The sequence below is a fragment of the Nilaparvata lugens genome, chromosome 10 (assembly GCF_014356525.2).
Source record: "Nilaparvata lugens isolate BPH chromosome 10, ASM1435652v1, whole genome shotgun sequence".
NCBI classification, from domain to species: Eukaryota; Metazoa; Arthropoda; class Insecta; order Hemiptera; family Delphacidae; genus Nilaparvata; species Nilaparvata lugens.
In genome coordinates, this window is record NC_052513.1 from 2,713,458 (window position 1) to 2,741,010 (window position 27,553).

At 36.3% G+C, this 27,553-nt stretch overlaps 1 protein-coding gene and 1 long non-coding RNA gene across 2 annotated transcripts in view; both read left to right on the top strand.

Moving 5' to 3' along the window:
- Positions 1-27,131, top strand: part of LOC120353225 — an 84,583-nt gene extending 57,452 nt beyond the window's left edge. Inside the window, exon 3 of the long non-coding RNA XR_005572237.1 lies at positions 27,075-27,131. This is a non-coding gene — a long non-coding RNA (uncharacterized LOC120353225). The remainder of the gene's footprint in view (positions 1-27,074) is intronic.
- The window catches only part of LOC111043539 (transmembrane protein 132E-like), a 312,195-nt gene that overhangs the window by 223,945 nt on the left and 60,697 nt on the right, over positions 1-27,553 (top strand). The gene's annotated exons all lie outside the window — the stretch shown is intronic.

The following is a 27,553-nucleotide window of genomic DNA, read 5'->3' on the forward strand; positions in this document are numbered from 1 at the left end:
AATTGGGTTTCTGCTCAAGTATTCTTCAGACTTGGAATGAAATATGGAATTAGCTTCTTCCAAAGTTCTTGGGTACTATTAGCCTTCAATTAGGATGAGAAATGAATGGAACTGCAGTTTTAGGTTAGTTCCGAATTACTGGGAAGTTGTTTTATGACTCACAATGAAATAAGAAATCGGCATTTCCTCAGTGGGCGTTTGATACCCCCATTGGTAGGATGATTAGAGATGTTTATAGCTGTACCTAGAATTCTATTTGAGTTTCGAGCCACTTGGCTAGAATTCTCTGAATAATAATTGCTCCTTAAATAATATAATTCCTTAGTGTCCTGTAACAATATTCGACCAATCACATTCCTGTTTACCATCAAACTCCTCTACTGTTTTGAGGTGTATTATTGTATTACTTTGTGACGTATTCCATCGTCTAGAAGATTTTCTACCATGTTCTCATGTAATCTACACTCCAGTTTGAGATTAAATTGATATACGGGAAGTATAAAGCTGTGTTTACACCAAAGTTATTAGCAAAATGTTTTTTTCTCGTCATTATAGATTCTATTAGATTAAACATAATAATTTATTATATACATGATGTGCATATGTGTTTGTGAATGTAATCCTATTATATTAAGCGAGCAAGTTCTGTATTTATATAGCTGGTTATTTTTATATCTGGCTATTTTCATATCTGGTTATTTATTTTTAACGGATCTCGAAAACGGCTCTAACGATTTTCACGAAATTTGAAACATAGTAGGTTTATGATATAAAGATTCGATTGCACTAGGTCTCATCCTTGGAAAACTCGCTGAACGACATCAAAAGGATAATTCATCCTTGGCTTAAACAGCTGTGGATAGTCAAAAAGTGAGTATGTGTGAAAAATCAAAATATCGCATCCCCGAAATTCATAAGATGACGTATAGCCAGCTGTGAAATATAAACACGATCATTTTAGAGAATTGTGTTCTGTTCAACAATAAATAAAAATAACGAGCGAAGCTCGGTGCCCCGATATTAGAATCTATAAGGACGGAAAAATAAACATTTTGTTAATAGCTTTGGTGTAAATGCAGCTTTAAGGAGCGTACATACTTATTCGCCACGTACACGTGAATTTCGATTTTTATCAGCTGATGCTTTGCTTATTATATCTGTATCCCACTGTTTCTGTACAAACTATAATAAGATATAATAAGAATAGTATCAGCTGATGAAAAGCGAAATGCGCGTGTTCGTGGCGCATAAGTCTGTATTCATCTAAAAATCCTTTTAGATACTGGTGTTTCAATAATTATTATTTACAGTTGATCCGATTCCACACCAAGGTCATAGTCTATGTCACCACTGAATTTGCAATGATGTTAATACTGCAATGTTTCTACTATAATGCTTGTGTGGTCATCAAAATTTATCAATCAAAATATGAAAATATATCTCACATCCCGCAATAGGAAGGTTTGCTTAAGCAGAGGAGTTTATCCACAAAAACAGATACCGAGTATTAGAGTCTACTACTGTACATAGATCAAAGACTAGAGATCATAGAGAAAAGATAGATCATAAGAAGATAACTCATGGTTAAATTGAAAAATGTGCTATCTTTCTCAGAATGCAAACAGGTACCTATATAAGGCACTAGTAGCATCCCTAATGCGATATGGTTTAATAGTTTGGGGTGGGACTTTCGATACCCATATTAAAAACATTTTTCTAATACAAAATTCATCATAAGACAATTTTAAAGAAACCTAGAAACTTATGATAGTAAGATTTTGTTCAGTGTAATTGATGTTAAAACTATACGAGTTATATCTTAGTTGCATAACAAATTACAGTTTTAAATACGAACATAATTTCCCTCCAGCCGATGACATAAATTATAATCTTAGAACTAATACAATAAGAAAATATGAAATATATAACACTAACTCAGCTCTTCTTAGAAGGCAACTTTACTACATTAGCAGTAAATTTATAAATATACTAGAAAGTGAATTTCCACATAATAATTTCCGAAATAATAAACACAGAAAAAGAGTCATAGAGGCATGGCTGAAATTGAATTATTTCCAATCGTTGACTTTTATACAATAATCAACTTCATATTTATTGAAACGGAACTTACTTTCTGGACGTACTATCGTAAATTATATTTTCGAACACTTCATACGCTAAATTCAAGTTTATATATTACATCCCTGATTAAGCTGATTTACGACTCACACTGGCGCACAAGGAATCTTCCTTTTGCCGGTGTTTTTGCCTCACCTACTGTACTTATGCATGTGAACATAAATTGAATCTACATTTTATAACTATTGTTGGAGCCAGCTCTAGTTTTCATTTTTCGTTTTTGAATTGGACGCGCGCTCCTCGTTCAGTTCGTATTTCTTTCACTTGAGTGCGTCGCGCTCACTAGCCGGTTAGGCTGTTTCTTTCAGCTCAGTCTCGCTTCGTAATAGCTTGCCTCGAGTTGGAATTGATAATTATTATTCGTCGATCATTTCCAGAAGAAAATCGTTCTTCAAATTATTATTTTTTCGTTAATGTTATATCGTACACCATAAACCTACGTTTGGAAGAGTGTTTGCCAAACTCCCTTTAGTTGAAAGTTTTAAACTATTATTTTTCGATTGGAAAGTTCACCGATCTATAGTCTTTAAAGACATTGTAAATATCTCGTCAGAAATATATGTGCAACGTTATATGATGGAAGCCGAATTTACCAACAGTAGATGACAATTAAGCTTGCCTTTTCACCATCCTTGATTCATCTCTACCTCGGGGACACCTGAATACTTACCTGGGAGTTGTAAGCTCAATAATATAAATAAAATTAGGTACTCTGCAGATTTTCGGTGAGTTGTTCTTTTATATATTCATTGCATGTACTTGTTTCTGTAGAGATATCACTTGTTTCTTTTCTATTCAATACAGTCCACTTACATCAAAATTATTGATTACCAATTTAAAATCAATATAAATTTCTAAAGTTGAACCTTAGAGTTTACATTGGTCATCCAGGCCAGATTTTATTGGTTTTTTTATTCAAATATTTGCAAGACTATCCAATTTTATTGTTAAATCGTTTGTGCATGCTAGGGTTCAAACCTGTTTGTACATTATGAATTGAGCCGATCAAGTTGGTTCAGGCCCGGCCCCAGGGGTGGGCGGACCGGGCGGCCGCACAGGGCGGCAGGTTTTGGGGGCGGCAAATTTAAAGGAACGGAAAATTTAAAAATACAAATAAATAATAAATTCATAATTTCAAATGTGAATGGTAAAATTATATAAGAAGTTTTTCAACCTCGAGCTAATGAAGACTTTTCCAGATCAACAATGTCCCAGGAACGTCTGAGTGGTCTAGCGAACATAAAATACCTAGTTCAGTCCCCAGATCTTGAAGAATTGGTGAAGGAATTGCAAAGGTCAGACGAGTTCTACTTAATTAAACAGGTGTGTTAAACAAACTTGTAGAAATTGTAGTTCTAATTACTTAGCAAGTTAGTAGGCCTAATACGTACTATGTTGCAGTGTACGTTAAGGCTGTGCAAAGGCTAAAAATAAACTTTCTTGTACTGGTGATATTTTTCAAAGTTTTTCGATTTGTACCGGTATATATCAAAATGAAGAAGTTTTCTTAGGAAAACATCTTTTCCAATCATTACTTTTTGAGATATGAACGCCTAAAGTTTAAATTTTTGGGACAGGACATTTCAAATTCGGTAAGAGATAAATTCTTCATGGTATTGTTGATTGAATAAAACAAGAAAATTTTAAACATTTTCTGAAAATATCAATTTTTGAAAAAGTTATTCAATTTACAAAAAAAACTCAACACTATTTTTGGTCATTTTTAGTAAATTGAAAAACTTTCTCAAAAATTGACATTTTCAGAAAATTTTTGTTTTATAAATCAAAAATACCATGAAGAATTATCCTTTGAATTTTATGGATTCATCTCGTACCGAATTTGAAATGTTCTGTCCCAAAATTTTAAACTTTAGGCGCTCATGTCTCAGAAAGTAATGATTGAAAAAAGAAAACTTTTTCATTTTGATAGCTTGATCCTTTAAGCGATCCTTGATCGTGTCCTCGCGCGCCTCTCCACTAGGAAATACTGAAATGAAGTGCAACTAACGGTTGATTCTCATAGAACATGATCTCATGAGTTTATATCATTGTGCGAAATATCACTGTGAAGACAATATAGATGGTGATGATGGTTGAAGCTAAAAATGCCCAGAGGGATTTTGAATTTTACATCTAGATTGTAATCGGGATATATTGTTGATCAAATACTAAATATGATCAAAATTGATTTTTTTCCTTAAAATATCACTCATATTTGAAAAATCATAGCTCAGTACTCATTGGTGATAGAGAGTTCCGAATGATCTCATTTCATTCAGAATTTTATGATCTTAAAAAAGGCAAGAGCAAATTTTTCTGTCCGATCACTGATTTTGTCGGAAATAGCTGAAAACTGGAAAATGAACCTAAAATACGAACTTTTTGGGCCACTCTGTATTAGCACAAGGGAATTTTACATGAAGAATTTGGTTCTGAACCTCTCTCATGTATCCAAATAAAATATTAAAAAATCAGAACTACGATATAAATTGCAAGCAAACCCCCATTTTATGTCTATATTGACTGGACTTTACTGTTCCCCAATATTTATAATTGTCAAATATTTGTTTAAATGTCAATAACTAGTGTTAAACATAATTTTTTAGAGTTTACTGAGACTCTGTGGTGTCGCATCACAGCGGAGACACAATAGTAACGCTGGTTACACACTGGGCGGTTTCTGCCGCGGCGGCGAAACTGCCGTCGCAGCCTCGAAAAAAAGTCAAGCTTACACATTCAGCGGAAAAAATACCGCCAAACATCGAGCGGCAAAATATGATCAGTATGATCGTATGATCAGTAGCCAAAATAATTGTTGTAGTTCTTCATCGCAAATGTGTTGTGACTTCACTGTTTCATGAGTGTTCAGTTAATTGTATTTTGCACATTTTCCAAAAGTATATATTATTAAGTGTTTAACTTAAAATGGAAAGGCAACAACTTTTACCACTTTTGTTGTGCCGTCGAAGGAAAAGAAGACAGCAGAGAAATCGCCTTGCTTGGATTCATTGAAATGAACGTTTTTATTAAATCGACAGCGATATACAACATATTACAGTTTTTTTCTTGTCATCCAGAGTTTCAAAATCCCCCCTAATCTCCATACACACTTCCTTCCACGCATTCCTTGTTGCATCTCGATCCTTAAATATGTCGAGGGTTTTGTCCCACAAAACTGGCCTCTGTTCTACAAATGATATTAACAACTCATTGTCTATTAACTTACTCATTTTCTCACACTCGTCAACCACAAACACTTAAAACAATAAATAAATGTTATAAACAACTTACAAACTTTACAACAAGACACAAATTAAAAGGCTGATTTTCAAAGACCTCTGACTTGGAGCAACTGGGAAAGACGACTGATCAGCGGCGACGGTAGACAACCGCCAAATGTGTTAACGCCCATTTGGTCACGTACGCCACTGCGTAGACAAGAGCAGCAAAACACCGCCAGCCGCAGTGGCAGTGGACGGCTGCACAGCTGCCGCCAACGGCAATATAGCCGCGCGGCGTTTCTGCCGCCCAGTGTGTAAGCTTCCATTCAAGTTCATAGACTACTGCTCGAACGGCGGCGACGGCGAAATTACCGCCCCGGCAGAAACCGCCCAATGTGTAACCGGCGTTAGGCGATCGCTCAAGGAGGGGTGGAACCCGGGATTAACAATTAAAGACGGGATACTTGCGGGGGGGCGGCAGTTGCCGATCTCGCCCAGGGCGGCAAAGTCCCTAGGGCCGTGCCTGAGTTGGTTCACTCTTATCTCTATTGTCCGATCGGAACCATTACTTTGCAATGCTGATAACGTTATCGCTTAGCTTGCTTCGTCTATTGAGCTTTCTCTGTTCAATTTGTACTAACATTATCATTTTGCTTGCTTGAATCATCAATGAAAATCGTTCATTGTTGCATTCGTAATTTTATTCGAAAATTAGTAAATGAAAATCATTAAGACCTTTCCAATATCCAATCATGAGTGAAAAGAAGTTAAAGCTCAAACGAGCTAAACTTGAGCAATATTTCTATCGTATTCAACGTACTTTCGATTTGTCAAAGGCTTTAAAAGAAGAAGCTAGTGCTAAAACAATCTAATTCTCTATAGTTCCACTCTTAAAACTGTTCAGGATTATGAAGCTGTTGAAATGGAAATACAGGAGCTTGAAATGGAAAAAGACCCGGAATTTGTACCCAAATTTAGTAGTTCACATATGGAAATGTTCGAACATATGGAAGCAATTACTAGTGAATTGAAAAAAACGCAGTCAGGTTGTACCTAGTGTTTCTACCCCGGCTCAACCTGTATCTTCCAATAAGGTCGTCTAATATTTTACCGAAAATTGAAATTCCTGTGTTCGACGGAGATCAATCAAAATGGGCGGTATTCTACGAAATGTTTAAATGCATGATTCATGACAACAAATCGATTCCAAATCAACAAAAGGTCCAATATCTGGTGTCCAAACTATCTGGAGAAGCGGCTAATATTCACGTCATCTACACCTATTGCTAATAATTATGAAATTATTTGGGATGCATTAATTAAGCGGTTCAATGACCCCCGCTCACTCTCAAATGTGTACTTGAAACAAATTTTCGAATTCAATTGTCTAAAATCTGAGTCTCGTGCAGGTTAGTTCTATAGTCGATCAGTTCTGTGGTTCAATTACTGCTTTAAAACGCCTACGAGGTGAAGATGTATCTGATGCAATATTTCTGTTCAAGCGTTGAAAATTTTAGATCCTGTTTCTCGAAAGGCATTTGAAGCTTCAGTTCATATTAAGGATGACCCCTCATATACTGATTTTGTTTCATTCATCGAAAGGCAGATTAAATCGTTACCGCATGACGAATCGTCTAAACAATGCAAGCCAGTAGTGAAACCAATACCAAAATCCAAAGTGTGGTTGTTCAATCGAATTCGCAAGTGACCAAATCACCGGTAAAAATAACAGAATGTCTGAAATGTTCGATGACAAATCATAAATTGATCAATTGTCGTCCTTTTCGTCAGTTATCACCTTGGGACCGTTTTCGTTTTGTTAAGGAGAAGGGTTGCTGTTTGAAATGTTTCTCGCCAGCCCATCGTAGTAAAGATTGTACTTCTTCCAACTGCGAGGAATGTAGTCAGAAGCATAATTCGCTTTTACATTTCGGTAATGCTTCAAATTCGTCATCAAATTCGGATGCGAAAAAGGTAGAAAATAATACTATTACCTGTTGTTCTATCGATTCGAAGTCGGCACCGTATAGTGTCCTACTATCAACTGCTCAAGTCGAGGTACCTGATAAGAGAGGTAGATTGCACAAAATAAGAGTTTTAGTTGATTCAGCTAGTCAAAGTCATTTCATTACTCGTAAACTTTGTCGTAAATTGCAACTATCGATTTCTCCTTTCCAATTAATTGTGAATGGTTTTGGCGGAAATTCGCAATCAGTTTTTGGTCGTACTTTTGTCACGCTTCAATCTCGACTCGATTCTAGTGTTAAATTTTCCATTGAACCATTAGTTGTCGAAAAAATCATGGAACAGCTTCCCACTAGTAAAATTGATAATTCTAAATTATCAAATTTGTTTGGTCTTCGACTTGCTGATGAAAGTTATCACATTCCCAGCGAAATTGACGCTATTATAGGAGCTGAATTAGTGCCCCATATTTTCCGAAATGGTCGTGTGGAAATTGATTCGAATTATTTGATGGCCTTGGAAAGTGTTTTCGGTTATATTTTGATGGGTAGAGCCCCTATTTTAACTCAATCTTCAGAAAATTCAACGTGTGTTTGATGACTTGTCTAACATCACGTTGGATAGTTAGTTCGAAAATTTTGGGAAGTGGAAAGCGTTCCAGAGTAGGAAAACAACTCACTGCTGATGAGTTGGAATGCGAGAAGAATTTTGCATCGTCCGTTCGTCGTGTGAAAATTCGGGTAGATTCGTTGTCTCATTATCGTTTTCAAAATCCCTGATTGTCTGGTGATCTTATGCTATGTCAGAACGTCGATCATCAGTTTGGAGAAACGACTGGCACGTGATCCAAACATGCGTTTAGTGTATCACGATGTCCTCTTGGATTATCTCAAACAAGGACACATGGAATGATAAAAAATCAGAGTGATAAAAGTGTATTTTATACTCATCATGCTGTAATCAAAACTCAGAGTCAATCAACGCCTTTGCGTATTGTCTTTGACGCAGGCGCGAAAACTACTACTGGAGTATCATTGAATGATATACTTCATATCGGCCCCAAGTTGCAAACGGATATTTTCGTTCTGTTAGTCAATTTTCGGTTATTTTCTATCGCTGTAACTGCTGATAAAGCAGATGTGAGACAGATTCTGTCGATGAATCGTGTCGCAAATTTCAGCGTTTGTTATGGAGATTTTCGTCCAATGATCCCATACAAAAATTTTGAATTAAAAACTGTCGTATTTGGTCTGAGTGAGTCACCGTTTCTAGCTCTCAGAACTGTCCATCAACTGTTCAAGAAGAAGGTGAAAATTTCCCTGAAGCTAAAGCTCGTATTCCGAGTGACATGTTTATGGATGATTTGGTGACAAGTGTGTCTTCTTTAGGTGAAGCAAATCGTCTTTGTAGTCAGGCTAAAGAATTGTTCGAGAGAGGCGGATTCGAACTTACTAAATGGAGTTCCAATTCACCTGAATTGATGAGTGATTTCTCGGAGGATGAAAAATCGGCCTTGTCTAAAGATTTCGAGATGGGAAATTTGTTGGCTGTCCTAGGTTTGAAATGGCAACCTGGTAGTGATTCGTTTGTTTTCAGTGAATCCTAATCAGTCTGTTCCTACCAAACGTCACATTTTATCGGTAGTAGCACGCATTTTCGATCCTTTGGGACTCTTGTCACCCCTAACTTTGTTTCTTAATGTTTAATTAAACAATTATGGAATGCTGGTCTTGATTGGGACGATTCAGTACCTCCCTCTATTGCGCTTCAATGGGAGACATGTCAGAAGGAGTTCCCTTATTGTCCAATCTCTTCATACCACGTCATTTAGGAGTGATGAATGATTCGAAAATTACTGTCATTGGTTTCTGTGATGCATCGACTTTAGGTTATGGTGGTGTGATCTACATAAAATCTCAAATGGATATGCAACCTGCAACTATCACATTGTTGTGCGCTAAATCAAAAGTCGCGCCATCTAAGACTTATCCATACCTAGGCTTGAATTATGCGCGGCGCTCTTGCTCGCTGAATTAATACAGGTTGTTGTCTCTGTTTTGAGCCTTCGTTGTCACGTGACTCGCGTTGTTGCATTATCGGATTCTACTGTTGTCTTACATTGGATCAGGGGCTGTCCATCCAGATGGCAATCTTCGTCGCTAATCGAGTTACGAAAATTCAAGACTGTCCTATCAACGACTGGTTACACGTGGCAGGAAATTCAAACCCAGTGTGTGGTGGTCTGGCCCCTCTTGGCTAATGTTAGAAGAGAGTGATTGGCCCGTCAAGGTCGATCTGGAACCTATAGAGTGTCTACCTGAGGTCAAGGTTCACTCAATTGTCACTGTAGTACAGTCGGAGAATTCATCTATTAATTCGATTCATCTTTTAATTGCTCGTTGTTCCAACTACCAACGTCTATTGCATATCATGGTGTTAATATTGAAAGTACTTCGTTTATTGCCTAAACCTCATGAATTAGATTTCGATTTGGCGGAAAAACACTTGTGTAAAGTCGTACAAAAAATTCATTTTTCGAAAGAATTACTGGAATTGAAAGCTGGGAAAGAATGTACTTCTCATCTTCACAACTGTCACCCTTTCTTGATCATGATATTATTCGTGTGGGTGGACGTTTACAAAATTCTGAGTTGAATTATGACAGCTGTCATCCGATATATTACCGAAAAATGATCCATTGGTCACGCCTTTGATTGATTATTTTCATGAAAAGCACTGTCACGCTGGACCTCATTTATGGCGTCTATTTTGAGACAAAAATATTGGATTTTATCAGCCCGTGTCCTTATAAGGAGTCGTGTACGAAAATGTAACAAGTGTTTTCACTATCGTCCCACTCTTACACCGCCGAAAATGGGCAATCTGCCAGCCTGTAGAACTCTGTCGTCTAAACCATTCGTCCAATGTGGAGTTGATTATGGTGGACCCATTCGAATCACCATGGCCAGGCGTCGGAATCCTTTCATATTTAAATCGTACATTTGTCTTTTTGTCTGTATGGCAACTAAAGCCGTTCACATTGAATTAGTTTCGGACTTATCGACCCAAATGTTCTTATCAGCTTTTCGCCGTTTCCTTGCTCGACGAGGTCCTTGTAAGGTCATGTATTCCGATAATGGTACCAACTTCGTCGGCGCCTATGATGAGCTAATAAAATTGTCACGGATGCTGAACTCCAAGGAATATCAAAACCTGCTCCAGAATGAACTTGCTGATCATAGCATTGAGTGGAATTTCATCCGCCAGGTTCACCTCACTTCGGCGGTCTTTGGGAGGCGAATATAAAATCAGTAAAGTCACATCTGTTCGAGTTATTGGTAACCAGTTGTTGACTTACGAAGAATTGAACACTGTCTTAGTTCAAATTGAGGCTGTACTTAACTCACGCCCGTTATGTCAAATGAGCGCGGATCCGAGTGAACCCCTCGCCCTCACACCGGCTCATTTTCTCACTTTGACACCTCTTAAGTACCTTCCTATGTTAAATGTGGAAGATCGTCCAATGAATCGATTGGATCGGTTTGAATTAGTCAATCAAATGGTTCAGTCTTTCTGGAGTCGTTGGCGCAAAGAATACTTACATGAATTACAAACCCGTGTGAAATGGTGTAAGGATTCCACCCCTCTCACGGTTGGTAGGCTACAATCGTCCTAGTGGATCAACCAAATGTCGCACCGTTGAAATGGCCTCTGGGGGTGATTGAGGAAGTATTCCCGGTGCTGACGGTGTCGTTCGAGTGGCTATGGTGCGGTGCGCCAATGGTCGCTTCAAAAGCCGGCTACAAAGTTGTATCCGTTGCCTACTCAATAATTTTCCTTTTGCATTTTTTGTTTTATTCTCGTTTTGTTTTATTTTTATTTCTTTCGTCGTTTATTCATTGTTTTTTTTTGTTTCTTTGTTCTCTAGCCTTGTCTGAAAATAGCTTTTCAGCCGGGGGGGGATGTTGGAGCCAGCTCTAGTTTTCATTTTTCGTTTTTGAATTGGACGCGCGCTCCTCGTTCAGTTCGTATTTCTTTCACTTGAGTGCGTCGCGCTCACTAGCCGGTTAGGCTGTTTCTTTCAGCTCAGTCTCACTTCGTAATAGCTTGCTCGAGTTGGAATTGATAATATTATTCGTCGATCATTTCCAGAAGAAAATCGTTCTTCAAATTATTATTTTTTCGTTAATGTTATATCGTACACCATAAACCTACGTTTGGAAGAGTGTTTGCCAAACTCCCTTTAGTTGAAAGTTTTAAACTATTATTTTTCGATTGGAAAGTTCACCGATCTATAGTCTTTAAAGACATTGTAAATATCTCGTCAGAAATATATGTGCAACGTTATATGATGGAAGCCGAATTTACCAACAGTAGATGACAATTAAGCTTGCCTTTTCACCATCCTTGATTCATCTCCTACCTCGGGGACACCTGAATACCTTACCTGGGAGTTGTAAGCTCAATAATATAAATATTACATTAGGTACTCTGCAGATTTTCGGTGAGTTGTTCTTTTATATATTCATTGCATGTACTTGTTTCTGTAGAGATATCACTTGTTCTTTTCTATTCAATACAGTCCACTTTACATCAAAATTATTGATTACCAATTTAAAATCAATATAAATTTCTTAAAGTTGAACCTTAGAGTTTACAACTATTATTTATAATATGAAGGATATCATTTCGTTATTGTATCTAATTAAATAAATTTATGTATCTTGGTTTAAGTGCAGTAGCATATACTTATATTAATTTTTTGTAAAGCTTTTTTGTATTTTGTTTTTGGCAAATAAATCCATTCATTCATTCAATTCAATTCATGGTATAGGGCGTATATTTTCCAAATTTCACTGTTAACTAAAGCCGATTGTAATAGTAGATCCTTTTTTTCATGAAGCTATGTGGCGCTGGTAATCTTTCATAGTGTGTCGTTCTTACACTCTCACCCAGTCAAAACAGTAATAATAGACAGTGTAGTCGACAAAAATCTGTTGAAATTTGGAACATAAACGACCTATACAATGGGAAATGCTATACAGAATGGGTGAAAAGTCCGAGAACGGCTTAATATCTCATACACAGATGTAATTTGACGGTGGGTGTGATTGGGAAACCTTCTCAAATCTTAAAAATGTGGTCCGCTATTTTTTTGTGTATTTGAGAAGTTGATATTGTGGAAATTATTCATATTGAATGAAAAAGACTAAGAAATTGTCAAAAAACACGGATTTATTGATACTGTTCGGACGTTATCCATGTTGCTCTGTTGTCTGGCGTTGTGTGGTAGAGGGGGCAATTGAGGGGTGATGCGCAAGCATAATCGTGCCAGTTGCCGATTGACAGCCAATCGAACAGCTCACTTCTCGTAATGTCGATTTTTGCAGATCTATTGATCTATTGATTATTTATTGTGATTTATTACAAGTGTCGTCTCGTCTCGTATCGTGATCTGGACCCGGGATCCTGTAAGCAAGGAGGATTTGGACATGAAGGTAGGACTATGTTATTGTGCACTTAGCCATTTTAATTGTTCAACTTGCTACCCGACGCCAGACAACCCAAAAGTTCTCGATATAATTGATACAGTCCACAAACCAGAGTGCTGTTTGAGCCAGCCTCTGTCGAATAAACAGATACTTAGAAAGACCGGTTTCGGTTATTACACCATTGTCAATCTCTGATAAACAGTTTAAGAGTTAAGAGCTTTATTTTTTCTATGATGAAATATTATTGTGTTCATCATCATGATAATTGATAAATTGATAATTTCGTGGGACATTCAACTCGTTCCACGTTTTCTTGTAGCCTTTGTTGATGATTTCCATCCCTATTCGATCAGATTGCGGCTTAATGTATACATTTATCTAATTTCCTCACCCTACCAATCGCCTATCAACCAAGTCGTTAACGACCTCCCCCTCCCCCTGAGATTGCGATAACAAGTTTCGTAATGAGATTAATTAGCAACGTTCACCTCCGATCTAGACTGGATGATCCTTAACCCTTTGAAAGGGTTAACAACCGTATTTGATGTCAAGAGTAGTTAGTCTGTTCAAGTCGAATAAAGCTAATCTGTGATGGTATTGGAATGTCGTGTGTGGTTCAGTTTAATGTCGTAACTTGGATGTAATTCGCTCAACTACAACACCACAAAGGTATAATCTCAACACAATACGAGTATACAAAAGATGTACAACGTTACATGAAACAATATATTTTCAACCTAATTAACACAACACTACATACATTCATTCATTCATTCATTTATTCATCGTCACATTACATCAATTTTTGAGTAACACTCATTTGACTGGTGACATGTCAATACTAGAACAAAATTATATTTAAAAGACTTAGTTCTAACTTCTTGTAAGTAAAATAAATAAATACACTCTATGATGTATCTCATCAAATTCATATGGAAATGAAAGTCACATAAAGTTAAGTTACACTCTACAGCCCCTTTCCACAAATTAAAATTCGGCAGCAGAGTATAGGGCTTTCTCTACTAGCATTTTTCTGACTGTTAGTTTGAATTTGTTTATTGAATCTAGATTTCTGATGGCTGCAGGTAATCTATTAAAATAACGTATTCCAGAGTAGAATGGGAGTTTTTTCTAGAGCTGTGTTCCTATGTACTGGTAAAGCAATGAGAATACTATTACGTGTATTATACCCGTGATTATCTGTGCAGAATTGAAATTTATCTAAATTCTGTTTAACAAAAACCAACAATTGATAGATAAAAATAGATGGTAGCGTTAGAATGTGACAGCGCAAACTACTATTCTTGTGACGGTACACGCCGGTACGTTTCGAAACAACAAATAAAAATGAAACTTATAGCTTAAAGTGAATACTAATTCGATTCAAACAATGTTGAAGGTTGATAACAGTAGAATATTTCAAACTGTCATGGGCAAATCATTTATGTACAGTATTCCTATCTTATGGTGTAAGCAAGTATGGGTGATTTTGATTTTTTATAGTGTTGAAGACAAATAATATTGAATCTTCTTATGCTTCCATTGTTCTTTATAGATTTAAAACATCCTTTTTGATGTTGAATTCAAAAACACAAACGTTTTCTTCGGGGCGGACACCCTTCTGACTATGACGATCATCTTCTGTCATTTCCACTCTCTCTCCTCTCTCTCTCTCTCTTCTCTCCTTCTCTCTCTCCTCTTCCTCTCTCTCTCTCTCTCTCTCTCTCTCTCTCCTCTCTCTCTCTCTCCTCTCTCTCTCTCTCTCTCTCTCTCTCTCTCTCTCTAGGTTTCAAATAAAGGCTGCTAATCAATCAATCTCTCTCTCTCACTCTCTTCCTTATTTTTCTCCATCTTTTTCTCCCCTTTTTTATTCTCCTTTCTTCAAGTTACCTACTCACATTCTTTTCTCTCTCACTTTTCAAGTATATTTTCTCTCATTTCGCCTTTCAACTCCCTTTTTTCTACCTTTTCATTTCTTACTCTATTCTCCCAACTCTCACAACCATGCCCTCTGTAAAAAGGAGAAAAGGTAAGCTGCAGGATCTAGTAAAAGCTAGACCGTGGTACGTGGAGCCCTTAATCTTAATTAAAGTACGACCTTTCCTAAGCTTTCGGTGCAGGAGCAAAAGCTCTAATACGATTAATCTCACTACAAAGCCCCGGCTATTACATTTATAATTGCATTGTGATGCATCTTTCCTCCAATACTAATTATTTTTGGTTCCTCCTTTCAAGAGAAAGAGTTGGATCGAATCGATAAAGTTTTAGTATCAATATTGAGAATATCTTATGCTTTGAAAAAGGTTTGAATATTCTATTCATAGTCACCTTTCAATGCAATACTTGAATAAATGAAATAGTGTATTCTAAGAGGTATGAACAGTAAAAAACATATTTTCTTCAAACTTGAAATTCTACTTCCGTTTATCACTTTTTCATGATTCATGATTCACATTCCATTTATCACTATGATTCGAACTTTCTGTTTTTCACTTGTGATTGATCCAAATCTCAAGGGCTTACATAGGACTGAGAAATTGCTCTCACGTTCTAAATAATCGCACAAAATAATCTACACCTTTTCCAATATTTATTTGAGAAATATTATCAATTGTATTTGAGAGTAGTCACTTGTAATTGAGAGAATGTCAGATGTAGATGAGAATAGTCAATTGTATTTGAGAAGTCATCACATGTAATTGAGAATTGTCAATTGTATTTGAGAATAGTCACTTGTAATTGAGAGAATGTCAGATGTAGATGAGAATAGTCAATTGTATTTGAGAAGTCATCACATGTAATTGAGAATAGTGAATTGTATTGAGAAATCGTCAAATGTAAATGAGAAGATATCAATTGAAAATGAGAAAATTTTCCAATTGACATGCCGTGACTCTTCTGTAGCCTATATTACAGGTTTTATTTGAGCAGGAAAGGATACTGTACTACGTATACAGTATTCCAATTACTATCATAGGCTTTGCATGGGGGCAAATTAATATTTTCAATGGTGAAAGTATTTGCCCTGTACTGTTTACGAATGATTATTTCTATGTATGTATTGGCAACGCGGCTTTTGTCTCCAAACAATTTGTGAAACATTGCACTTGATGAAGATCAAATTCTCTGTTTACGGCGCAATTGAACTTCATCATCAATCAATTGAATCTCTTGATCAAACAATTCGGCAGTTCTTCGGTGGATTTTGGGGCTTAAAAATAATGTTTCATTAAAAAATTTAACGTTTTATTGGAATATTAAATTTATTATCATAACATTTTGTATGAGTGCAGTTATGTAAAATATATTTACTGGAAGTACTGTTTTTTTAATAATTTCCCAATTACAACTGACAACTTCTCGATTTCAAATCGTATGTTCTTAAATTGAAATGATACTTTCTCAAATAAAATTCCCTATTCTCAATTACAAGTGATGACTTCTCAAATACAATTGACTATTCTCATTTACATCTGACGTTTTCTCAAATACAAATGACTATTCTCAATTACAATTGAAACTTTCTCAAATACAATTGGAAAAGGTGTAGAGTTTGTAGAGCAACGTTTTTAGCCACATCTTTTCTTAGCATAGTTGAAATCAGACCAGTGTTGTCAAATGCATTGAATTCCTAGATGCTCAAACGCATCAACTAAGACTTATTCTATATCAGTCTAGTATATTTACCTGAAACACGAATAAAGATTCTCCTAGTCGTTGTAATAACTGCAACCAAACAATAAACGCTTGATGAGGTTCGTGTGAGAATCAGCTGACTCATCTGAAAATCGATAACTCTCACTCATTCAGTCGCAAACGTGTGTGTGTGTGTGTGTGTGTGTGTGTGTGTGTGTGTGTGTGTGTGTGTGTGTCTAGGTTTTATCTACTTATTTTTCCACAATTTTTGTCATGATTCATGTCTGTGTTGAATGATCGATATTTTCAAGTTTTGAATAGTCTGTTCTCTTTTTTATCATGTTCATCGATTTCAAGATTGTTTTTGTGCGCTGTTATTTGAACTCGAATCGTATTCAATCATCTGTGTCTTTCAAATAGATGCAGTTGGTTTTCTGTGGAAGCTTCCTGAATAATCTACAAATTTATCAGTTGCGAAATCTCGACAGTACATCCCTGGCACTGTCAAATTACAGCAGCCGACACAAAATTCACTGGAATACATTAAGTTGGCAAAGTAAGCAGGCAGCGCGGCTTTATTTGCGAAAAGTTCCAACTTTGTACATCCGATTGAAAAGTTTCGGGCTGTTTAGAAGCGGGAGCGAGATGGAAAGAAGCTGTAAAAAAGGACAAACGACGCATAAACTCCGACCAGAAGCATTTTCCCGGTTACCGACACTTTTCCGACGAGGAAAGCTCGGGAAATTCAGCCACTTACGACGCGACTGCTCGGAAAATATCTCTGTGTTGTACAGAGTTGCTCCTTCCGAGCGTCGGTTAGGCAACCCGCACAACTTCGAGCATAGTGGGATTCACTTATACTGTCAGCTTCCCTCATAAACATCATCAATGGCTAACATTCAAAACATACTGACAAACCAAACTGAATCTAACCACAGTAACCCTGTACTGTTCCATAGAGTGCGATGGGGAAACTTGCAGAGGCCTTATTTCCAGCAGACTCAAGTATTTTCTTGGGGTTTCTTCAACGTTCTTTGTTTTCTTTCGCCGTTCGAGACTGTGTCCTGTTCAGTCTACCGATGGAAATTTAGATTCAAGTGTGCTCTGATAAAAAGTATTCCGTGTGTGAGATCAAGTGTGTTGTGTTATGATAGTGGGAATAGTATGTAATCGATTCTTCTTGAATCAATAATTTATATTCCTAACATTTATATTCCAGATAAGAATAGTTTGTAATCGATTCTTCTTGAATCAATAATATTGCACTCAATCAATAATTTATTGTCAAACATCGGTTTCACTTTCCATCACAAACTTTCAGTTAGGCGGGATGCTCACCGGAGAAACGCGTTTAGTGAAAAAATTTTTGAGGAAACGTGAAACGAAAGTTGCTCGCAATCGACTAATAAGATCAAGCAGGGAACGTTTCTTTTGTATGCATGCGCAAGTGAAACGGATTGCTTGCAACAAGTTTCATGAAAGAGGGCTTCACGAAATTCGTTTCTCCGGTGTGCATCCCGCCTTAGTCTAATAATTCTTTTCTTTTTTGAACTATTTTTGTCGACACAGTCTGATTCATTTACAATGTGATCTCCGTTATCAATGTACTTAATCATCATGATTCATTTTTGAATGATGTTCATCTATAAACCTGAATAATAATTATTGTAAATATGTGAAATCTATTTAATGCCAACCAGAAACGTACCTCTTGTAGAGAGGCTTTTGTTGAATTGTGAATGTAAATAAAGCTTTATTATTATTATTATTATTATGTTTATCTATAAACAGTGTTTTCTTGTTGTTTTTTTACCACTGTGGGTCTTATCAGACAAAGTCGTAGTTGCTTAATTGTATAAATGAATAAACAATACTTCAACATGGCCAGAGTACTGATTCAACAATTAACAACTACTATGATTAAAATAATACTATATTTCTCCTGTTTCATGTTTTCCTTCAATTCTGATTTTATGATACTATTGTGAAATGGACTTCCAATTTGGAGAAACCTTGCATTGTAGATACATTTCAATGACAGTTACTTATGTCATTATTTTATCGTCGAGATTGCATTCAGCACAGTAATAGTGTTGGATAATTTATTTCATTCATTTATACTATTGAATTCATCTACATATGCACAAAATCAATACAATGATTTTGATTCATATGAAAATAAAACCTACTCTAGAACATGGTATGCCATAGTGGAGTAGGTCAATTTCCACACAGAAAACTAAACAAGTAGAGGACACATTATAAATTTTTTTTTGTAACTAACTATTGTATGTAATATTGTAATTTATCTAATATTTTGTGTAATTGATGTTGTAGTTTTAGTTTTTTTGGGAAATAAACATTTTATTTATTTATTTATTTATTCAATGATTGGGAAAGAAACAACAGCATACATCTAAAAGTGTTTCTCTCCCGAATACAGTGAGAAGTTGCCTTCAGCAGAGTGTTGTAGTGTTGGAACATCTATTTCATCCATTTATCCCATTTAACTCATTTATATATGCACAAAATCAATCAAAACAATGATTGGGAGAGAGACAATAGGATTAATCAAAAACTGTTTTTCTTTAGAATAATTTAGAGAGAATAACTTGACCCAGGTGCTACTGCCATCTACCGGCTGGATTCAGAAGTACGGTTCGAACTGTCGACCAATCAGGAGAGAGAGAAGGCGTGTATGTGGGCGTGGCTTTTGTTTTCACTCTCAGATCCCAACTTTAACAAATTCGTTCTATCAAATGTTCCATGATACGATAACAATCTTCTTGCAGATTTGAGCAAAATTGAGATTCTATTTCATAACAAATAATTTGAACGATTTTAACTTTTTCATCAGGAGGTGATTGATTTGAACAATTTCATCATGACATGATGATAAATAACAAACCGTTCATTATTATGAATTCCCATGACGAGAAAGATCCTCTTTGCGGAAGATAAGGGAATAAATGTTATCTAATTTTGTCGATATTGACTTATGCTTAATACTTTGGAATATACATGAAAAAGTTATGGAGTTAAGAATAGACCCAAATGGTGAATATTTTCTCACCTTGAAGGCAATGTTATTAAGATAAAATCAATAATAAATCCCATATCTTGATTGAGTATTCATGTATCTTCCAATCAGATTAGATTAGATGACGTGTTCACAGCACGCTCAATGGATGGGTGACCGCTTGAGGCTAGCAACTGACAGTTCTGACCTTCAAAAATAGAATTACTTCCCAGTGATTCTGAAGCTTTCATTCCGGGGATCCATACATCCACTATTATTATCAGCTTCATCATCATCATTATCATCATCATCTCATCATCATCATGACATCATCGCTTTCATTACTCACGTACATGTCTCATGCTTGTGGTCATCATTTTATCTAAAAATCTAATAACCAGAGATGACTTTGTCTCTTCAGTTAGAAGACAAATCAACTTCATCTGTGGAACTTCTTTTTGAATTTGTGAAAAACATGATTTGTATGCCTTCTTTTGCCACTGATGAGTGTAAAAGAGAAATGGAACTGAACGAGAAGAGAAGATAATACTGAATAAAGGAGAAACAGAAAGAATGAGAAATGAAAAAAAGAGAGGAGGAAGAGAGAGAAGAAGATGTTTCTTTGTGTGCCGACTCCGCCGCTGGGAAATGAAATGTTTAGATTGCCCCCGTAGGGCGAATAAAGCACTGAAGATTTTCCTTCGTTCCTATTTCCGTGCTTTCAATTTTAACAACATCACTGCTAGATGACTTCAACATGTGTGTCCCTTCCTACTCTCCCTCTATTTCTCTCTCTCCACATCTTCAGCTGCCACCTCTCTCTTTCTGAATCTCTCCCAAACGTTTTCTCTCACTCTCTCCAGCTCTCCAAACATATTTCTCTTCATCTCTCACAATATTTTCCTTCTCAAATTTTTCTCTTCAGGTTTCGCTGTCTCTCTTTCTCTCTCCTTCTCTTCCCCCTTCAGCTGCCACCCTCTCTCTTTATCAATTTCTCTCCCAAAAGTCTTCTCCCACTCTCTCCAGTCCTCTAAACATTTTCTCTTCATCTCTCACAATATTTTCCTTCTTAAATTTTTCTCTTCAGGCTTCGCTGTCTCTCTTTCTCTCTCCTTCCCCTCCCACTTCAGCTGCCACCCTCTCTCTTTATCAATTTCTCTCCCAAAAGTCTTCTCCCACTCTCTCCAGTCCTCTAAACATTTTCTCTTCATCTCTCACAATATTTGCCTTCTTAAATTTTTCTCTTCAGGTTTCGCTGTCTCTCTTTCTCTCTCCTTCCCCTCCCACTTCAGCTGCCACCCCCTCTCAATTTCTCTGCCAAAAGTTTTCTCTCACTCCCTCCATCTCTCTGAACTCCATCTTTCTTTCCAGCTCTCTCAACTCTTCCTCCTCAGGGGTCTCTTTCTCTATCTTTCATTCTGTGTTGTATTTCTGTCTCTCATTTTCTCTGCATCACTGGATTATAACTGAAATCTACTTTTAACCTCTCAAGCGAAATTGAGTTGTGAAAACTTTCTTGTGAATGGGTCGGATGTGAGAAAGTGGTTGTATTGTGGTATGAGCTAAATCTGACTCAGTTTGAACTTTTTCAATGAAAGTAGGCTACTTGTTGGTTGTTGCAAACCACATGATATTATTAAAGCAATTGAAGAACTTGATCTAAATTTATGTAATAGAAGTTGTTAGGCTCATAGAAGTAAGTTATGCTTTTGGTGTGGATATAGTTTACTTGTAGCACTGACTATCCTCAACTCTGTAATAACTATACCTTACTTAGGTAGAGCTGTATGAGTTGATCTGCTAAGACAGCAGCCTTAACTAGTGAAGATGAGTTAACTTTAATAGTAATTATGAGATAGAAAGAAAAATAAAAATCTCAGTACCCTTTATGGACTATTTAATCAGTGATTTAATCAGAGAAGAAAATAATCCATAAAGGGTACTGAGATTTTTCTTTTTCTTTCTATTTCTATGAAAAGTAGCCCTATACAGAAAAAAGATAATTATGAGATACTTTCGTTCCTTATTCAATGAGAACTTGAAATTTCCATTTATTAATCAAAGTAAGAAAGTACTCTTCTGTTTTCAATCGAATTTCATAATTTAATTCCCCAGTAAACTAAGATACTTTACTGAGTTAACTAAGGATTAATATTGTATTTATAATACAATATAAATGTATTGATTATAATTGAAACAATCGAAACGAGTTGATGACATAAACGAGTGGTTTAAAAAATTACAACTGTTCTTATAAGAAGCTTACATTCTCTGACGTTTAGGGTATGATCACATTGGATTCGTGTATGTGCAAGTGCACAAGTGGTCATACATGAGCCGAGAAACAAAATCTGGAAAGAGCCATTGAAACACGTTGCGACTTGTAGCAGCTCACAACCAGCAAATGCACGCGTTCAGAGTGAGAGTTCCTTTTGCTCTTTCCAGATTTTTTCTCATCTGCGAGCTTGGTCATGCATGGCCACGTGTGCAATTTCAAATATACTCATCCAATGTGATACGAAGGCTCCTCTGTGATATTGAAGGCTCCAATGTGATATTCAAGGCTCCAATTCCGTGGCATCCAATGTGATAATAAGAAGGCTCCACTGTAATATTAAGGCATCCAATGTGATATTTAAGTCTCCAATTCCGTGGCATCCAATGTGATATTTAAGGCTCCAATTTCGTGGCATCCAATGTGATAGCAAAAAGGCTCCACTGTGATATTTAAGGCTCCATCTCCGTGGCATCCAATGTGATAATAATATGGCTCCACTGTGATATTCAAGGCTCCCAAGGTGATTTTTAAGGTTCCAATTCCGTGGCATCCAATGTGATATTTAAGGCTCCAATTTCTTGGCATCCAATGTGATAGCAAGAAGGCTCCACTGTGATATTTAAGGCTCCATTTCCGTGGCATCCAATGTGATAGTAATATGGCTTCACTGTGATATTTAAGGCATCCAATGTGATATTTTAGTCTCCAATTCCGTGGCATCAATGTGATAATAATATGGCTCCACTGTGATATTCAAGGCTCCCAAGGTGATTTTTAAGGTTCCAATTCCGTGGCATCCAATGTGATATTTAAGGCTCCAATTTCGTGGCATCCAATGTGATAGCAAAAAGGCTCCACTGTGTATTTAAGGCTCCATCTCCGTGGCATCCATGTGATAATAATATGGCTCCACTGTGATATTCAAGGCTCCCAAGGTGATTTTTAAGGTTCCAATTCCGTGGCATCCAATGTGATATTTAAGGCTCCAATTTCTTGGCATCCAATGTGATAGCAAGAAGGCTCCACTGTGATATTTAAGGCTCCATTTCCGTGGCATCCAATGTGATAGTAATATGGCTTCACTGTGATATTTAAGGCATCCAATGTGATATTTTAGTCTCCAATTCCGTGGCATCAATGTGATAATAATATGGCTCCACTGTGATATTCAAGGCTCCCAAGGTGATTTTTAAGGTTCCAATTCCGTGGCATCCAATGTGATATTTAAGGCTCCAATTTCTTGGCATCCAATGTGATAGCAAGAAGGCTCCACTGTGATTTAAGGCTCCATTTCCGTGGCATCCAATGTGATAGTAATATGGCTTCACTGTGATATTTAAGGCATCCAATGTGATATTTTGGTCTCCAATTCCGTGGCATCCAATGTGATATTAAAGGCTCCAATTTCGTGGCATCCAATGTGATAGCAAGAAGGCTCCCAAGGTGATATTTAAGGCTCCATTTCCGTGGCATCCAATGTGATCATCCCATAAGAAGGCTCTGGAATTGCATCTTTACTGAGATTATTTCATACTGACTGTATTCCTTATAGATAACCTCAAATCCTCCCATTCAATCAATACTGACAATTTGGAATGATTGTGTCGATAATCTAGATTTCGATGACAATAATAGACGCATTTTGAACATCCGGCTCCCTTTGAACGACTAAAACCACGAGACAAAACCAGAAATCTGTTTCATTTCAGCCAATATTATGCGTCATTTATTTTTGAAACCGATGCCATGAGCTGTTGACAGTGGAGTCTATTAGTGATGTCACTTCAATGTGATTGACTTCAGAACATCTATTTTTTTCCTTCTTGTTAACGTTTGAAGTCAAACATGCATTTGACCTCTTCTCGCACCCAGCCTATATCATTTGACATGACTGATTATAATCATGATCTTCTTCTTCTCCTTCTTCTTCTTCTTCTTCTTCTCTTCTTCTTCTTCTTCTTCTTCTTCTTCTTCTTCTTCTTCTTCTCTTCTTCTTCTTCTTCTCTCTTCTCCTTTCTCTTCTTGCATCTTCTTGCATCTTCTCCTCTTCTTAAACTACTACTTCTTCTTCTTCTACTATTTCTTCTTCTTCTTCTCCTGTCTTCTCCTTTCTTCTTCTTGCTTCTTCTTGCTTCTACTCCTTCCTCTTCAACTATTACTTCTTCTTCTACTATTTCTTCTTCTTCTTCTTCCTCTTTTACCTCTCCTTCCGGTTGACCTTTCTCTTTACAATTGTTCTCGATTTTTCTTTCATTATGCTTGCTATTTTTCTTCTTCGTCTCATTTTCCTCACCCTTCTTCGTCTTCTCTTTTTTCTTTTCTTCTTTCTCCTTTCCACTTTTTCTAGCCTCATGTTCTCCACACATTCTCTCGCTTGTGGCTGTTGTTCTTCTTGATTTTCTTTTCCTCTGTCTCTTCTTATTGTCATTCTCGTCTTCTTTCTCTCCCTCTCTTCCCTCACCTCATTCTTTTCATTCCCCTCTTTCTTGTTTGTTTCTCCGCTTTCTATCACCCTTTCTTCTGTTACTCAATTTCTCCCATCCATCTTCGCCTATCTTTTTTCGTATTCTTCCAATTCTTCTCCTTCTTAATTTTTCTTCTTCTTCCTCTTCTCCCGCTCTTTGTTCCTCCTGATGGTTTAGGCCCTTTGACCCCTTATTGCATCATTAGTCTTTGTCAAGCCTAGTAATTGACCGTGTTCAAAGTGATTAACCAACATCCAAAATGGCTGCCGCAACTGACATATCTACAAAATATGTTCACATAATATGAGCTAACTAACATATTAATTTTCTTCTCATTAACGTCGCATGCTGATTGATAAAAGAGGTTTTATAAAAGAATAAATGGAAGGGAATTTACCTAAAACGCATTGTCATTATTAAGTTGCATACAGACCTCTGCGCCACGAACACGTGCATTTCACTTTTCATCAGCTTGAGCATAGAATAGAAAATCTTAGGTTTAGCCTATTTATATTTCATGTATAGGTTTTCTCTGACTGAAGCTATGTTAATTATATCTGTATCCTAATTATTAATATCGGGGACCGAGCTTCGCTCTGGAGTACAGAAAATAGTACTTTACGTAACAAGTCCGGTAACGATAATTTACCGCATAAGTAGGCTATGATTGTTTCTGCCAGAAACGTAGTTGAGTACAGAATTATCATACGAATGCGGTAAGTACGTTACCGTACAAGTTGCGTACAATATTTTTTGTCATACTTATCTGAGAAAGAATAATATTGCTGAGAAACTGAAACCATTACCTGCTGCTGCTCGAGCTACTGCATTCTATAAACATGACCTAGCCCGTAGCGCCTAGTTCATAACAGACAGACCCTTTGAGCTCAAATAAAATAATAAAGGCCTAAATTATAAGATTTCAGATGTGTTCTTATAACTTGAAACTCCTTAAATGAGTTCTTTAATTATTTGAGTTAGTATATTAATAACTCAGATGTTATTAGGACTCAGTAGAGTCCTAACATACTCGACTGTAATGAGAACATATGATCTCTTTACAGTATAGTATGCTGTAATGAAAATCACATGTTTTCTTGTTCTGCAAACAGCTGTTTACCGGCTTGATTTAATGCATGGAAAACAGCTGCAATTGAGTATGACAAAATGTATTACAAAAGAAGAAATTATAATAACATTCATTCAGAAATGTTCTATCTAATCACTGTAAATTCAGATTAATTCCTAGAGGAATGCAAAGATTACACTCACAAAGGCCCAGTTGCACAAAGCCGGTTAAATTTTAATCCTGATCAACTTCACGTGAACCAAATCAGAGAAGACCATTTCAAAAAGATGGATCTACTGGAATTAATCATGATTGAAAATAACCCGGTTTTTTTGTAACCGGCACTAAGTACCTGATTGAATGATTACAAAAGTTCAACAGCTGAGTCATAATTTTGACACAGTCCCACACACATGAATTTGCTCACTCATTTCCATCAACAACAGACGACGAAATAATAATTATTATCATCTGTTTTTCCAAGGATGGATAATAATTATCCTTTTAATGTCCTTCAGCGAGTTTTCCCAGGGATGAGACCTAGTGCAAACGAATCCTTCATATTATGAACCTATGTTCTGAATTTCGTGAGAATCGTTAGAGCCGTTTTCGAGATTCAGTGAAATACAAACATATAAACATCTAAATATTCAAACATATAAAAAGAAGTTGCTCGTTTAATAGTATAGGATGTACCAATGTTATAAGAATAGAGCATTAGCTGATGAGAAGTGAAATGCGCGTGTTCGTGGCGCATTAGTCTGTACGCATCTTTAGATTGAACAACCTGTGGTAGTATTTTTGTGAAGCTCTGTCAGCATTCCATCTGAATGACATTGATGCTACCCATTAAACCAATTCTGACAGTTTCAGATGATTCTCACTGTAGCTGTCAATGATGTAACTCGTAAAATGGCATATTGTAGTTTGTGGAAAATCATAACAGTTTAAATTACCTATAACTGTATTAAGCTCTTATTTTGATTCAGGGATACATTGATATGCTCCATCAGTTTTTTTCTTGAATTTGATGTGACTACTTTCAGTTATATGATTATTATTCACACTCACTGAAAGAATTAATTTGTGAATTAAAGAATTAATTATTTTATTTTCAATTAATTTACTAGTAGTTCTGTGAACAGAAGACCTCGCGCTCAGTAAGTTACATTGACCTGTTGTTATGTTTTCTAAAAATTAATGAATAATTTGTCAATTTAAAATGTCTAGAAAAAATCCTAAATAAATAGAGCTTTCTGTCCTATCCAACCGTGACGTGTCGTCCCGGAATGTGAGTGTGAGCGCTGTTATCAGGTCTGGCTGCAACTGTCTACAACGTTGATGGAAAGATACATTTTCAAGATGTTCGATGTTTTTGAAGGGGTAGTATTATAGTCCACTAGACAGCTGATTTATGATGAATAATTCTATAGTCTGATTTTTACGGTAATATTGACGTATGAAGGAGGCTCCTTTTTCCTTTTATATTATCTTTGAAATGCAAAATTTCCAAAAACCTTGTAATATACGTCGACGCGCAATTTAAAAGGGAACATACCTGTCAAATTTTCAATGAAAATCTATTACCGAATTCGCCGTGAATGCGCAAATAAAAAATATAAACATTCAAACATTTAAACATTAAGAGAAATGCCAAACCGTCAACTTGAATCTTAGACCTCACTTCGCTCGGTCAATTAATTATTTAAAAAATTAATTAATTTAATTTGTGTTGAAGAATAAATTTTTTAATTTGTGAATTCACAGATCTGTATCGCTCTCTGTTGCAGGTCTGTCCTTATCTAATGAATAGCTGAGATGATTTCCTGTTTGATTGAACTTCTCTTTTGGTGCTGTCTGTTTATTGGTAAGCTATTCTAAATATTTAGGCCCGGTTGCAAAAAATCCTGTTGAATTTTAAACGTAATTGAAAGCCACTTAATTGGAAGGCTTCTTTACAGAAAAGCCTTCTCTGAATCGTTCTCATGTCATTTAATCTTGATTAAAATTTAACAGGCTTTTGCGCAACCTGGCTCAATAGTGAGGTCTACTTAAAATGGCAGTGAATAATGATTGGGGAACAGCGTTACGATTCTCTGCCGTTCCACTGTCTCCCATAACAGAGCTGATTCCGGTATATCTAATGTAACTATTCTTTCTTTTCAAGGATAATTATTATATTTTATTCGTCAAGAGAAAATATTTTTCAATGATTGAATCAAACATTTTCATAATTGAGATTAAATTGTTTGTTGATTATATATTTCTA